The sequence below is a fragment of the Thamnophis elegans genome, chromosome 7, assembly GCF_009769535.1.
Source record: "Thamnophis elegans isolate rThaEle1 chromosome 7, rThaEle1.pri, whole genome shotgun sequence".
NCBI lineage: Eukaryota > Metazoa > Chordata > Lepidosauria > Squamata > Colubridae > Thamnophis > Thamnophis elegans.
In genome coordinates this window covers 31546852-31563084 of record NC_045547.1, presented here as the reverse complement: position 1 = coordinate 31563084, position 16233 = coordinate 31546852, and the positions used below count along the sequence as shown (strand labels likewise).

At 45.2% G+C, this 16233-nt stretch overlaps 1 long non-coding RNA gene across 2 annotated transcripts; it reads left to right on the top strand.

Annotated features, from left to right (window-relative positions):
* The first annotated feature begins 30 nt into the window (after positions 1-30).
* LOC116511742 lies at positions 31-14734 on the top strand. 2 transcript variants are annotated; one of them, XR_004255768.1, is made up of 3 exons: positions 31-69; positions 10053-10198; positions 13487-14734. It is a non-coding gene; the product is annotated as an uncharacterized LOC116511742 (long non-coding RNA). The 2 variants fall into 2 exon arrangements; XR_004255767.1 differs by lacking the exon at positions 31-69 and adding an exon at positions 9557-9678.
* Positions 14735-16233: the final 1499 nt, after the last annotated feature.

Sequence of the window (16233 nt, the reverse complement as noted above, 5' to 3'; positions counted from 1 at the left end):
CCATAGAAATCTTCCCCTTCCGAAGGGAGGGAACGGTTCCGCAACAAGTCTCAGCGGCTACTGCCATAGGTAACATGCCAGGATTGCAGGTGGTTTCCTGCCATTGGAAAATGGCAAGTTCTGTTTTGTGTTTTTGTACTTTAAAAGTATTGACACCTGGCAACTGTCTGGACTAGTCCTTAAAGTTTTCTTGGCAAGTTTTCAGAAGTGTTTTACCATTGCTTCATATTTCCTAGAGCTGAGACAGAGTGACTTAGCATAGCTGGCTGGAGAATTCTGGGGAGTTGAAGTCCACGAGTCTTAAAGTGGCCAAGTTTGGAGACCTCTGGACTACTCCATCAATGGGCGAGAAGTGGGTGGCGGTGTGTGCGTGGTGCGCAATAGGGGAGCGGGGGTGGGACGGGAGGAACGTCTCAGAGTTCTGGAAAAACGTCGGTTTCAGATGAGGCAAGAACCCGGGCGAAGGGTTGCGTTTTCGTATCTTTGCTGCCGTCTAGCGGTCGTCCGGATACTTTTCTAAATTTCACTCAACTTCTTCCCACGCTGATGCCCTCGAGATGCATAAAAAGTACCACCGCCCGCATTCCCAGCTACCCGACCAAGGTTTTCTGCTTTACAAAGTTGTCTTTCCATCGCATTCTTAAAATGCCCATTTTTGAACGCCCCAAACCCAGACGTTACTCAAATAATAACAAGGATTTCACTCTTTGCTGCCATGGCTTGGGGTCTGACTTTCGTCCGGTTTAATATTTGTTGTCACAGAGGACAAAAGATATAGATCTGATGGACTTTAGCTTCAGAGGAATAAAAACAAGGTGAACATTATGAGGAATTTTTTAGGAACAATTTTATTGATTTATAATTGGAGGCAATTATCTGCTTTAGTAGGTTTAGTATATAAAAGTATTGTAGGTCTGAATTTATTGTATCGGATAAAAAGTGGATTCAGTGGCCTACATTAACAGTTCTCAACTATTTTGGTCTCCAGTTACCTTTACATTCTTAAAAACATTTGAGGACTCCAGACTGCTTTGGCTTCTGTGGGATATATCTTATATTGATATTTAATTATAGTTGATATTTTATTTAATAATTTAAAACGGAGACATTTTAGAACATGTATTTATTAATCTTTGCTGACCCCTTGAAAGAGACCCCCAGCCTACACTTTGAGAATCACTGGCCTATGAGATTCTTTTCTAATTCTGAGGCTTAGTTTGAATGAAACTCTTGCCAATTGCATTTTAGCTATGTAAGTTCAGCCTCTGCCATTCTTATGGGTCAGAATGTCCTGTGAATCCAAATAGGATTTAAAATTTAGCCAGAACTCATGGGGTATCTGTTTCAGTTTAGAACTTTTTACTACTGATTTGAGAAATGTGATGTTGACTGAGTTTAAGTTAAACTGAGAAACATTGGAATTGGCCAACTTGAAGTCCACAAGTCTTAAAGTTGCCAAGGTTGGAGACCCCTGGTCTATAGGACTGAATTGTCGGCCACATACCTAATACCTGCAATCTGACATAACTATACTCACACTATGAAGTGTAAATGTTAACAGGAAATTCATTAGGGTGTTTAGTATTAGTAACACATATTCAACCTTTGAAAAAAACTAGTTGGCACGAAAAGTCAACAAGGAAGTCTTATTTCTTTTTATAATCAGTAAGTTGCATGTTGGGGAGAGTATACGCCTAGGAGTTAGAAGAAAGAATGTTTATAGATCAAAAATTTGTGTGGAATGAAAGTCCAGTTTGCTTTGAGCAATCAACTTTGAGATCATAGAGACAAAATAACATGATAGAAAGTCAGCAGGAGGATTTCTGAGGCACCAATTAAGCACTTTTTTTCTGGAGGTAGATTAGGGAGCTTGCTTGAATCAAATCAACAGCGCCACCTTTTGGCTGATTTATGGACAATGAACATTCATTTTCAGAACAGAAATTAAGAGAACATAAACAGGCAGTGGAGAGAGGCATGTACTCCACTTGCTTTGAAACATGTTTTATGCATAAAATATACAAAGGATCTAAGAATCACTAATCTTCCCATCTTCATGCACCATAATTTACGAGAAGTTTGCAATGATCTCAACAGAGGTTTTCCTCAGCTCTGCTTTGCCTGAATATGCAATATCTATGTTCTGTCATTGAGCTGTGATCATTCTGGCCCTAAAGATAGACACAAAGTTCTCCCAATCATAAAACCATCCTCCTCTGTCTTTATTTATATTCTGGAATAGTCTGATAATGAGGAAAAGCTGTGCAGGAGAGATTGATCTGATTTATCCTACAACTGTTATCAGTGGGGTGGGAAGGACTTTACACTGATACTTAAGATTCCTTCCCTATCCCACCCCATTACTCATGTACTGATATGAGGAAAAGGTCCAAGTGGGTAGAAGGATTTTTGACTCTCTTTTAAGCTTATTTTCTCAGAATTGGTTCTAAAACTGCACGTAAAGTTTATTAGTACAGAAATTGTAATTGGAGCAAAAAAGGAAGCAGAGGACTTTAGGAAGACAACATTATGGCAATTCAAGTTTTTGATGAAGTTTTCTTGTTTTCCTTATTTTCATATCTTGGCTTTAAATCAACTCAAAGACATTACATTTGTTCAACATAATCTATATATGGGGTATGGGAAGTTATATCAATTTTTTTCACAAAGTTTTACTGTAGTCCAGGTGTTACTATGCTTAGTAGTGTGGTTTTATATTATTTCATATGGTTGTGTAATAATCCAAATTCAGAAGGGGGAATGTGGTTTGAGGTGAAGGCTCATTTTGTGCTTGCCAGCAAATGTTTAAAAGATTTGTGCAGCAGGGTAGGAAATAGCACAATGGATGTGAGGTATTGAGAGGTCTGAAATGTGTGCCCACACAAGCAATGAAATCCTCTTCTTCCTTTCAAATCCAGATTGTTGTACAACTTCAAGAGAGATAATTGAAGATTTGAAGTCTTAGTTTTTTTACCTGTTTTTCAGCCATTTTTGGGCCAGTATTCAGGACGCTTTGTGTACCGTTTTTTGGGCCGTTTTGGCTGTTCAGTAGTAGTAAATAAATAGAGAGATAAAATGTACCTTGTTGAGGCCTTTAACTCAATTTCCCTCTCTATTTATTACTACTGAACATCCAAAATGGCCCCAAAAACGGACAGGGGCAGGGCAGCTAGTGGTGGGATTAGCTAGTTTGCCAAACTGGGCAGAATTTTAACAACCAGTTCACCTGAACTGGTCCAAACCGGCTGAATCCCACCTTTGGTCTCCATAGCTTATGTTAATGCTCTTGGGGGACTTCATGAAGTTGTGGAGAACCATGTAGTAAAAGTATTGCATCACTATGGATACTAAATTGAATTGCCAAGTTCTTTCTGGACTGTTTCAGCAAGATTTTTCTTATCTTACCTAAATACTTTGTGCCTGTTGGTATTTCAGACTCATAATTACTTTTTGCTTTGGTGAAAGCTTGACTTTTAAGAAAGTTACTGTAGGAGATTCCCATGCTGTATGTTTAATGATATATGTAATGGCTCGGTTTGCACAATGCCTGAACTTCAAAAGCTAAGTTTATCTAAGACACTGAGACACAAACTAGCCAACCACATTGAATCATAATGTGTTATATGAACGGAAACGCTCTTGGAATTTTATAGACTAACACAATATTATGGCACAGATAAGTTAAATGCTTCCACATTTCAAAGCACTATAGGGCCATGTTGGCAAACCTATGGCACGCATGCCACAAGAGGCACACGGAGCCATATCTGAGGGCACATGCGCTGTTCCCCTATGTCTGCTCCAGCGCACATGCGTGTGCTGGCCAACTGATTTTCGGCCTTCCAGAGGGCAGGGGAGGCCATTTTTGCCCTCCCCAGGCTTCAGGAAAGAGTCCTGAAGCCTGTGGATGGCGAAAAACAGCCAAACGGGCCTACCAGAAGTCTGGAGGCTTCAGTGAGGCATGCGCACACTGGGGAGGAAGCACAAGGGGTTGTCCATGCATGCGCTGGAGAGAGGACATTGCATTATGGATGTAGGCACGCACGTATGAGCTATCATGCATACACACACCCTTTTGGCACCCGAGCAGGAAAACGTTTGTCATCACTGCTATAGGAGAACAAAGGTGATTCTGCCATTTTTTTTCTACACATGCATAAAACCAGTTATTCTCCAGTGCGCTGCTTGGAGAGTCCAAGCGTGGGTTAACACAGCCTATCTGCCCTTGGACTGAGTAATGTTTTTCTTGACCACGCCTCCCTTTGCCTCTCCATGTTCAGTTTAAAAACTCAGTCCGCCCGAAGGGACTGTTTTGGGAGTGCGCCAGTCCAGGGGTAGATAGACTGGGGTTTCCCAATGTAGATTTGACCACTTCAATTAGTTTCATTCATCTATACCTTCCAAGACTAAAGGACTGCATCTGGAGGCTTGTTCTCTGCTGAGAGGTACCGGGCCGGTTTTCCCGCTCCCGCTGAATACAAGCGGAGCGAGGCATGTGAGTCACCCATCCAGCATCAGCTGGCGGCGGAGGGAAATGAGCGGAGAGATTCCCTGCCGTGTAGTGCTTAATGTCACCGGGTTCTCTGTTTACAAGCCATTTCTAGTGTCTGCGGAGGTCTCGTTTTGCTGCCCGGCAACAGCGGTGGCCATCTTGGCCAGTTTCGCATGCTTTCTCCTCATTGGCCAGCAAATTGGTGTGTGACAGCTGCCACACGGAACGGGTGCCATTTTGTGTGATCTATTTCGCCATGTGCGCTCATTTTGGCTTGCGAGGTGTCGTGTGTAGCAGCAGTTTGGTGTTCAGCGCGAACGGAGCCAGGAGAAGAGCGAATAGCCCAGCGTTGCCTCTCATCCGCAGACTACCGCCGAGAAGAGTGGACCTAGTCCAGGGCGCCAGCTAGGCCTGCTCTTTACTCTCCTCAAGACTTGTGGACTCGGAGTGCAGTGGGGAGGAGGATTCTGACCTCTCAGCGGCCCTTTCCTCCCTTGAAGTTCTGTGGCTGACCCTATCTATTGGGGGAAAGGAGGGTAAGGGTGCCCGCAGAAAACCCTCCCTGGGACCCTCTGAACCTAGTGACAAAGCCAGGCAGGGTCCCCGCCACCACAAACAGGCGGAGGGTTCGGGCCCTCAGCCCCAAGGGGTTCGTCCTCCCTCAGACCAGGGCAGAAACTCCCCAGAAGCCCCATCTGTCAGGAGCGGGGGTGGAGACTCCCCTTCGATCAGGGACAGTGGGTCCCCATCTCTGGGCAATGGATCATCCAGGGAACCATCCCCTGATGCATCCTGGGGATACCCAGATTCCCCCAGTTCATCTCTTAGGGAGGAACTGGGATCCTTTCAGGGCATATTGCCCGCAGTTGGGGGGGAGTATTACTGGCAAGCGTAAGCGCCCTAGCCTTCCCAGTAGGCACCGCCCCAGGGAGGATGGGCTCAGCTCTGTCAGCAGAGATGAGGGAGGTCATCTCCATTGCCATTTCCCAGGGCATTGCTGAGGGCATAAAGCTAAAAGGTTCTAGTAAGTCAAAGCCTTCCAAATCCAAGCAGTCTAGCTCAACCTCCACCTCCAAGGACCCGGCCTCCCCGGCTACCTCTACTTCCTCGGAGGAGTCCGTCTCAGAGGAGGAGGAGGCCGAGGGCTTCGTCCTCTCGGAGGATGAAGACCTCCCCCCCCCGACAAGCCGGCCTTCACTGGCCTTTTCAAACCAACATTATTCAAGTCTATTCTTCACAAGGCCAAGGTGGTCACTGAATTGGGCTGTAATCCCAAGCCAGACTCCACTCAGGCCTTCTCTTCTAAGGATCATAAACAGGGTCTGTTTAAGGAACCCCCTTCCACCCAGGAGTTCATTCCGGTCCCTGACCTCTTTCTGGACGTAGTCCAATGACAATGGGTCCAGCCTGGTACCCTGACCAATCCCAGCGGCGGGGAGGGAATAAGTCTTTTTATTCAGTGGAGAACAAAATGGAGGAGGTTCTGAAGTTGCCTGAGGTAGAGGCTCCTGTAATGTTTTTGACCTCAAATTCTAATTTGCCTGCGGACCTTCTTGAAGGTCTTAAGGCTGAGGATAAAAGATCGGAGAAGGCCTGCCACAAAACACACATGGCAGCAGCCTGGGCCATTAAGGCATCCACCTCGGCATCCTTTTTCACCAGAGCATCTCTGCTCTGGCTGAGGCAGTTACGATCCAATCCACCTACCAGAAAATCTAGATGGCGCCACGATCTCACCAAGATCATTACGGCCATAGAGTATTCAGCGGACGCCCTAGCTTCCAATGTGACCTCTCGACGCCTCCTGTGGCTCCGCCACTGGCAGGCTAATATGAAGGCGAAGTGGAAGCTAGCTTCCGCCCCCTTCAAGGGAGGACATTTGTTCGAGGAAGCCCTGGATAAGTTCGTCATAGAGACAAAAGACAAGTGAAAAATTCTCCCGGCCACCCTCAAGAGGAACGAGCACAAGCAGTCTGGTTCCTTTCAGAGGCAAACCTTTCGAAATCAGGACACTGCCCAGGCATCTTCCTCCTCCTCTTACCAGAGGAATTTTCACCAAGGGGGTGACAGGAATCAGGACAGGGGGTCCTTCGGATCCCGCAGTGGGCAGAATCAGTCTTCCTTTCGGAAGCCATTTTGTGGGGGCCACAACAACACCAATAACTCTCGCCAGTTCCGCAGGGGGAAGTGACTACCAGGGGGTTCCTCCCATAGGGGGTCGGCTACAATTATACACCGACAGGTGGGAGGAGATCACCTCGGACAACTGGGTCCTCAACACTATCGGGAGGGGCCTAGTCCTAGAATTTCTGTCCTTTCCCCAGAGGAAGTTCATCCGTTGCCCCACTTCCAGGAACCCTGTAAAGAAGGAGCACATGCAAGCGGAGATTCTCCATCTTCTCCAAATAGAGGCGATATAACCAGTTCCGAGGGACCAGGAGGGGCGGGGCTTCTACTCCATCCTGTTCCTGGTCCCGAAGGGCTCCGGGGGGCGAAGGACCATCTTGGCCCTCAAAAGCCTGATTCAGCATCTGGCTTATAAGAGGTTCAAGATGCAATCTCTCCATCCTGGATTGCATGAGGAAAGGGGATCTATTGACCTCGATAGATCTGAAAGAGGCCTACCTGCATGTCCCCATCCATGCTGGTTCCTAGGTTCTGTTCTGAAGGGAAGTACTACCAATACCAATACAAGGCGCTCCCCTTCGGGCTCTCGTCAGCACCCAGAACATTTACCAAGATCCTGGCGGTGGTAGCGGCCCATCTCCGCAACCATCCTGTCCGTCTGGAATGTTATTTGGACGATATAATTATTCATTCTGTCACACCAGAGCAGGCTCGACACAATGTCATGCTGACCGTTCGGACGCTGCAACAACATGACTTCTCTGTCAACATGGAGAAGAGCCAGTTCCGCCCATCCACTCGCATACAACATCTGGGTGCAGTCATAGATTCCAACTCCTGCCAGGTTTTCCTGTCTCCAGACCGCCTGACCAACCTGAAGAGCAGAGTGAAGCACTGCCATCAGTCCAGGTCGGTACCGATCGTCCAGCTGTTCCAGCTCTTGGGGATCATGGTCTCCTGTCTGAAGGTGGTTCCCTGGGCCTGTCTGCATGCCAGGGAACTGCAATGGTTTCTCCTCCCAATGCAGAGAGCGAAAATCAGCAACTCCCACAGGCGCATACGCCTCCCGCGGAAGGTGACCCGATCCCTGGCCTGGTGGAAGTCCAAGGCGGTCATGAAAGGCTGTCTGTTCAAAGAACCAGAAAGAGTCATTGTGACCACAGACGCCAGCCTTCTGCGGTGGGGCGCCCACTGTCAGGGCCAACTTGCCCAGGGCCAGTGGTCTCAGAGGGAGGCTGCCCACAGCATCAACTGGATAGAGCTGAGGGCAGCCCGACTCACGCTTCGCCGATTTGCAGGGCTGATAAAGGGACATCATGTACTGTTAATGACAGACAATGTTGCGACAAAAACCCACATAAACAGGCAGGGAGGTACCCATTCAAAGGGGCTCATGCTCGAGGCAGAGGCTCTGGGCAGGTGGGCGGAGCGACATCTGGCTTCTCTCAGAGCAGATCATATTTCCAGAACCAGCAACCGGGAGGCAGACTGGTTGAGGCAACAGCGCATCGATCACTTGGAGTGGCGCCTACACCCGGACCTGTTCCAATAGATCATGAGGAGATTCGGCAAACCTTGTCAGTCTCTTCGTTCAGAGACCGTGGTGAATTCCTCAAGATCAAGTCTCCCTCAGCCAGGGGGCCATCAGTCATCCAGACCTCCAGTGGCTACAACTAGCCATCTGGCACTTGAGGGGGACCTCCTGAGGAAACAGAACATCTCTGACAAGGTCATACGAACAATACAAGCGTCCAGGAGACCTTCCACTACCAGAATATACGATGCAACCTGGGCCGCCTTCTCAGCGTGGTGCAAGGCTAGAGACATTGTTGACTTTTCAGCCTCAGTCCCTCAGACCTTGGACTTCCTGCAGGAGGGTCTAGATAAAGGTCTGGCGCCCAGTACACTCAGGTGTCAGCTTGCAGCACTGTCAACCATCCTGGCCAGGGGCTCATCTCGTTCTCTCAGCCAGCACCCTCAAATTAAGAGCTTTCTGAAGGGTGCAGCAAACATCAGTCCCCCAACGGTCCGCCGTTACCCATCCTGGGACCTACCATTTGTCTTAAGAGCCTCTGCGTACGTCTAGTCTACGCCACCTGACCATCAAGACTGCCTTTCTGGTGGCTATCACTTCTGCACGCAGGGTGTCCGAACTGGCGGCTCTCTCAGTCAGGGAAGACCTGTGCGTGATCCACACCGACAGGGTTATATTGAGACTCGATCCCTCATTTACCCCTAAAATTAACTCTCTGTTCCACAGATCTCAAGAGATTATATTGCCTAACTTTTGTCCTAAACCTTCTCACCCTAGAGAGCGTGAATAGCACAAGTTGGACGTGATGCAGGCCGTCCGCATTTATGTAAAAAGGACTAAGGAATTCCGTCCTTCAGAGGTGTTCTTCATCTCCTTCATTCCTGGGTCTCTCGGACGCAAGGTCTCATCTCACACCGTAGGTCGTTGGCTGCACGCTTGCATTAAGCTGGCGTATAAACATCAGGGCAAGACGACCCCGTGCAAGATCACCGCACACTCTACTAGGAGCGCAGCAGTGTCAGCAACCTGGGTGACCCAGGCATCTATTCTGGACATTTGCAGGGTGGCCACGTGGGCCTCCCCCACCGCCTTTATTAAAAACTATAAAATAGACACCTTTGCCTCAGCCGAAGCCTCCTTCGGAAGAAGAATCTTGCAGAGAGTTGCTGAAACTCCGGAGGCTCTGGCTCTTACCCACCCTGGGACTCTATAGCTTGGGCATGTCCCACGCTTGGACTTTACAAGCAGCGCACTGGAGAAAGACCATTGGCTTACCTGAACGGTCGTTCTAGGGCACTGCGACGAGAGTCCAAACCCACCCGGGGGGGGGGGGGAGTTCTTACAATCTGTGACTGTATTATTGACTGTGAACTCTTACCTTATATTTGTCCTTTCGTTTTTAAACTGAACATGGAGAGGCAAAAGGAGCCGTGGTCAAGAAAAACATTACTCAGTCCAAGGGCAGATAGGCTGTGTTAACCCATGCTTGGACTCTCCTCGAAGCGCCCTGAGAACGACTGTTGAGGTAAGCCAACGGTCTTTTCAGTTCTAACTTGTATATTTAGCAACAACATGCTTTTTCCATGTCACAAGTTCCTATGAGTCATTTCACAATCTGATATGGTAGTTTTTATATCATTTATTGATTGGGATTGGTCTATTTGTTCTAGAGCCTGCAATTCAGCATGAAAAGATAAGAGATGGATTATATTTACATTTGGGTTTACAAGATGATCCAATAGGCTGGAACCAATATAAACTTTTGATTAAACCTGGTCTTTAATATTTTATGATAAATGAAACGTATTTACTTTGGTTTGAGTGTGCCGAAATCTTTTCTGTACTGGTCTGATGAAGGGACAAAACTGTTATTTCCTTTCCTCTCTCTTTCTTTTTCAGCTCATGAAATATCAAAACTTCCCTGGGAGACTTATTTTTTTCTGCATACTTCATCTACTGTCTAAGAAAAGAATCTGCAGTTGGTAAAATGTCATCCTTACTACCTCCTGCTGTTTTCAGTATATAAAACACATAGATTGTGAAGAGTAAGTGTTGGCATTGAAGTTACTTAGAGTAGGGTTCAGATTGTTCAGAAAAAGAGGAAAGGAAGTTGCATAGTTGATAGTTAAACCAATTTAGTTCCCCACATTTTATGTAATCTGGAAAGAGGCAAAGGGGATGGCCAATTATATAGCAACCCCCACATGTCTCCAGGTTTAACAAGGGCTTTAAAAAAGACAGTGACAGTGGTTCAGTATTGATGGGCAAAGAATGTTAATTTACTAGAAATATGGAAAACCTTAGATTTCAGTTATGCTGTTTATTTTTATTTGTTTATTCAATTTACTCTCATCGCAATCAGAAGACAGTGGATTACAATCTCATCAATTTACTTTAAAACATTCATAGTACTATGTATTAAATCAGAGTAAGAAATAAAAATGGTTATTAAAATGACCATATAATATCACAAACCAAAGCAAGAAACATAACCTATAATTACATTCATAATTCAAAACATCTTTTAAAAAGTATCAACCTCAGGAGTATTTTTTTTACAAAAATAGTTATCATAATGTTAATATTTCTCCCTTTATACACTCTTTCCTCATCTGCTGTCTAATAAACTAGCAAGTGCAGAAGAGGGTCTTTTAAAAGGTACTGGAATGCAATGAAGTGTGTTTGTATGCTAAAAAGATATTTGTGCAGATATATTTCAGACTTTCTTCCAGCAGCAAGGCCCCTGGGGTCTCAGGGATTGATGTCCATTCCACTTAGTTAGTCATAGAAAATTCAGTCTAGTAAAAGGATTTAAATCTTGATTTTTACCTCTATAAACACACATTCTTTGTGCTAAAGAACGGTCTGCACCAGCTACTTACTGAACTGAATGTTGTTTTACTCTAATGCTGCTTTTGTTTGGATAGTGTAAATCTACAAGATTCAGGCCACAGTCAAATAGATGTTAAGAATCTTCTAGAAAGCCCCTCAAGCATAAGAAGCAATTTACCACATTTTTCAGAGTATAAGACGCACCGGAGTATAAGACGCACCAAGATTTTGAAGAGGCAAATTAAAAAAAAAAGTTTTTGCACTCTGCAGACCTCCCAAAAAATGGCCTGTTTTTCGCAAAAATGGACCTGTCCTTTTTAAATAAAGGGCATGCATGCCTTTAGGAGGCTTGTAAAGTGCTCCTGGGGGCTGGGGGGGGGCAAAATTGAACAAAAAATGGCCTGGTTTTTTGTCATTTCTTCCCTCCCCAACCCCCAGGAGCACTCTGAAAGCCTCCTGAAGGCTATGCACTGCCATTTTGGTGAAGGGGACAGGGTTTCGGGAGGCAAAAAATGCTGTATTCAGTGTATGAGATGCACCCAGATTTTCAGCCTCTTTTTTGAGGGAAAAAGGTACATCTTATACTCCGAAAAATATGACAGTCTCCATTTTTTCCCATAGTAATGGGACTGTGGTCCTGAACTCTACACAAATCTTTGGGCTATGATTAAGTGCACCTTTGCTGTCAGGTGTCATTCTATTGTTTATTCTTTCCCTCCTGCCACAGAAATAGTGCCATCTTCCCTCTAGGGTCTAGTCCCTGACTAAGGCATTCCAGATGAAGTCCCTTGAGGGAGCTAAAATACAAAACCCTGGTCAAACCCACACTACAGAAATTACATTGAGAAACCATTATTATTTCTTTAGCTTGCTTAATTTATTCTGGCTCTGGCAGAACTTTTTGCAATTTTATAGGGATGTGTCAATTTTTTCAACTTTCCATTTGTATTTGTATTTATATTTATTAGTTTTGTATGCCGCCCACTCCCGAAGGACTTCGGGCGGCTTACAATAAAAAAGGGAGGGGGGATATATAAGACAATACAACAATTTAAAATTACAACAACATTCATAATTAAAGTGGGGCTGGATACTTCAACAGCCCCAGACCTGCTGGAACAGCCAGGACTTAATAGCTTTACGGAAGGCCGGGAGGGTAGTAAGGGTCCGGATCTCAACGGGGAGGTCGTTCCAGAGGGCCAGAGCTGCAACAGAGAAGGCCCTCCCCCGGGGGGTCACCAGCCGACATTGGCTGGCCGATGGAATCCAGAGAAGGCCTAGTCTGTGCGATCGAATCGGTCTTTGGGAGGTAATTGGCAGGAGGCGGTCTCTCGGGTAACCAGGTCCGATACCAGGTAACGACTAGCACCTTGAAGCGTGTCCAGAGACCAATGGGCAGCCAGTGCAGCTCGCGGAGGATAGGTGTAATGTGGGTGTACCTAGGTACACCCACAATCGCTCACACGGCTGCGTTCTGGACTAACTGGAGTCTTTGAGCACTCTTCAAGGGCAGCCCCATGTAGAGCGTGTTACAGTAATCCAGTCTTGAGGTGCCGAGGGCGTGTGACTATCCGAAGGGCCTCCCGGTCCAGGTAGGGTCGCAATTGGTGCACCAGGCGAACCTGGGCAAAGGCCCCCCTGGTCACAGCCTACAAGTGGTGTTCTAACGTCAGCTGTGGATCCACAGCGGGCCCTCTCTGAGGGGCGTATGATTGCGGGCCCTCTCTGAGGGGCGTATGATTTCACCCCCCAGGCTAAGGGATGAAATAGCTGGACCATTTTTGGGAGGGAGCATCAATAGCCACTCGGTCTTGTCGGGATTGAGTGCAAGCTTGTTCGTTCCCATCCAGACCCTAACAGCCTCCAGGCACTGGCACATCACTTCTACCGCTTCACTGAGTTGGCACGGGGCGGACAGATACAGTTGCATGTCGTCCGCATATTGGTGGTATTTAATCCCGTGCCGTCGTATTATCTCACCCAGGGGCTTCATGTAGATATTAAATAGGAGGGGGGACAGGACCGAACCCTGCGGCACCCCATAATTGAGGGGTCGATCTCTGCCCTCTGACCAACACCGACTGCGACCTGTCCGAGAGGTAGGAGGAGGACCACCGAAGAACGGTGCCTCCCACTCCCACCTCTCGTAACCGTTGCAGAAGGATACCATGGTCGATGGTATCGAAGGCCGCTGAGAGGTCAAGGAGCACTAGGATAGAGGAGTGACCCCTATCCCTGGCTCGCCAGAGATCATCGATCAGTGCGACCAAAGCAGTTTCCGTGCTGTAACCAGGCCTGAAAGGAATCCAGATAATCGGTTTCATCCAAGGACTACCGGAGTTGAAAGGCCACCAATTTCCAAACACAAGGGGTGCTCAAAGGTTGTGACATACCTTGGGGATTGTAAATATATTCTGGTTACTTTAATATAATTTATGTGCTTGATAAATAACTACATAAATATCATAACTTTTAAACATTTTGTTTATTTCATTTCACAGGTTCGGCTGTCTTTCTCTTTTTGTTCAACGTTATTTTGTCTGAGAGAGTGAATACTGCGGCTCGTTTCCTATGAGAGTGATAACTGATCTGTAATGGATTCTAAAAAAGAATAAGACTGGGAACATTCACTCATAAAAGCAACCTAATAGGGGCTGGCAGAGACTTGTTGCTATCTGAACTCCCAATATTGCGACACATTCTAAGATATGGCCAACTGTTAAAAGAACAAAGTAGTGATAATGCTAGAAACTACCCAGCAACCAGTCTAGCAAGAGACATATATCCAAAAGTACTTGAAAAGTGGGAAAGAGTGAACAGTTCTTTTATGACTCCTGTTGTAAATTTACGAGAGATACTCTTGAAAAAGATCCAAGAGAGCTGGGATCAAGCCAAAAACATCTCTTGGTAGACGAAAGCTAGATGTCAAAGAGATTTTCACTGTGAAACTTGACAAACTGTTTGACATCCTCAACAGCAAGTGTCAAATTGTCCTGTGTGCCAAATTTGGCTGCCCTGCTGACTGCAAAAAAGAAGCCCACATTAACTGTCCCTGTCCTAAGGAGACAAAGATACTATTGAAGGAACTTGCTTTCATTAAGGGTCAGAGAAACAAGATTGGTCTTTTGGATTGCACCAGATTGATTTGCCAGATGTGCCCAAGCAGAAATGACTAGGCAAAAGGCAAAAGTGGCAAGGCAATGAGAGACAAAGGCTCACTAAATATAAGTATTCCAGACATTTCAATACTGACAAATGAAGTAATTATCTCTTACAATGAAAATGAAGGACAGACAATAGATGATGAAGATGAAGAGGAATGTGATGGAAGTTACGAAGAGGCCTTAGACCAAACACATGTGCCCTCTACTTCAAAAGAAAATACAGAATACAATAGATTAGAAATAACAAAAGTCACTATTCAGAGCAGAGCATAAAATACAGTGTTGGTCTATGTGCCACAGCCACCTTCATAGATGTTGGTTTGATTACCAAAGAAGACAAGAAACTTGTAATTGATCACAATTACAATGTCCTGAAAAAATTATGAAGTCACTAGATCAAGAATTTGATAGACTCTGTAAGAAGGGCAAAATAGAATGCATCATCTTAGGCAGCCATATGGATGCAAATAAAGTTACGCTGAAAGCAAACACTTCAAACCAGGAATTACCTAGTATCATCAAAGAACATTAATCTGTGTGCAGTGAGCCAGGTGGAAGATATCTTTATCATTTCACTCCAGAGAAAGACTCAAAAACAGGAAAACCTGTTAAAGTGATTGCAGATAATCTGGTATATTTCATGAAGAAGAAATTCATTGACAAAAATTGGAGGCCATTGGAGGAGAGTCTACAAATATTAATACTGGCTGTAAAGGTGGTGCCATACACTGGCTGTTCCGGCAGGCCTGGGGCTGCTGATTTATCCAGCCTCATCCTAAGCTATATGAATGTTGTGCAATTTTAATGTCTGTTCTTTTTAATTTTGTATATGTTCCCCCTCCCTGTTTTTATCCGTAAGCCGCCCTGAGTCTCGAGAGTGGGCGGCATACAAATCCTAGTAAACCGTAAACACTGGATAGAGGTTAAGCTTGACTAGAAGTTGATTTGATTTGTGTGTATACTCTACACAAATGAGTTACCCCTAGGGCACTTAATCACAAAATTGTATGGGAAGTCCTTGTCTAACAATTGGGCATGTAAAATTGGCAACATGCTAGACACTGCAACAGAACTTGATATTGATCATTCACCAGAGTTTCAAATGGTGAGCCTCTCATTTCACTGAGCGATAGTGTTGTAAAGGATCTCTCTACTGATCAAGTGTATGGATATAGGATCACACAGGCAATAAGGATAGGAGAACTTCCCACTAAACTGGCTGTTCTGGAAATTGGCCTCATAAGCCATTTATGCTGGTTGAGAACTGCAAATAGGCTTTGTTAAATATAGGTTTCAAAACATGGCTTCAAAGGCAAAACTCTCCAAAACTTAAGAATGATAGTGGAAGACATGGTTGGTGTGTACTACCCTTGCTGGTTCAACATCAAAGTAAAATATTACTGGATTGAAGTCCCATGTCATGTGACATTCCAGCTGCAGTAAGTCAGACTGCAAAAGAAGGCTGTAGTGTATGCTGTTTTGACAACCATTCAGTATGGTATGTTTTCAGTGAAATGATAATCCAGACAGTCTTGTGTTCAGATGACATTCAAGAGAGGAGAGCTGGTGTACAAAAGATCATTGACTTGAGGGGTGCAGACGATGATGCACTGGGAGATTTTTCTGTACGTGCAAGAAAAAAGCCTTTAATCAATGCCAGAGCATCCACTCTGCTGGAAGTGATTGAGTGGTCTGAAGGTGTATATGAGCCACTTTTGATGTACAAACTGACTACAGCAGAAAGAAAGCAGTTCATTGATGAACCAATGTAAGTACCACAGTGGCCCTGTCAAGCCCAATCAATAGAGAGATCACAGAGACAGGTAGCAGAGTATATACAGGAGAAGTATGAGGGTTATATCAGAGGCCAAGAAGCAAGTCACTGGCTGATGTCAAAGAACAAATCAAAACGACTTTATGAAACTTGCTTAAATATTTTTGTAACTCAAATAATTGCTTTCTGGTGTTAATTTATGATTGCATGGATTATTTTTTGCTTAGCTAGATAAGATTCATGGAGAAAAAAAACTTTGATTTTTGTAGCACAAGGTGTAATTTTGAGAAGATAAAGTTAACAGTATTTA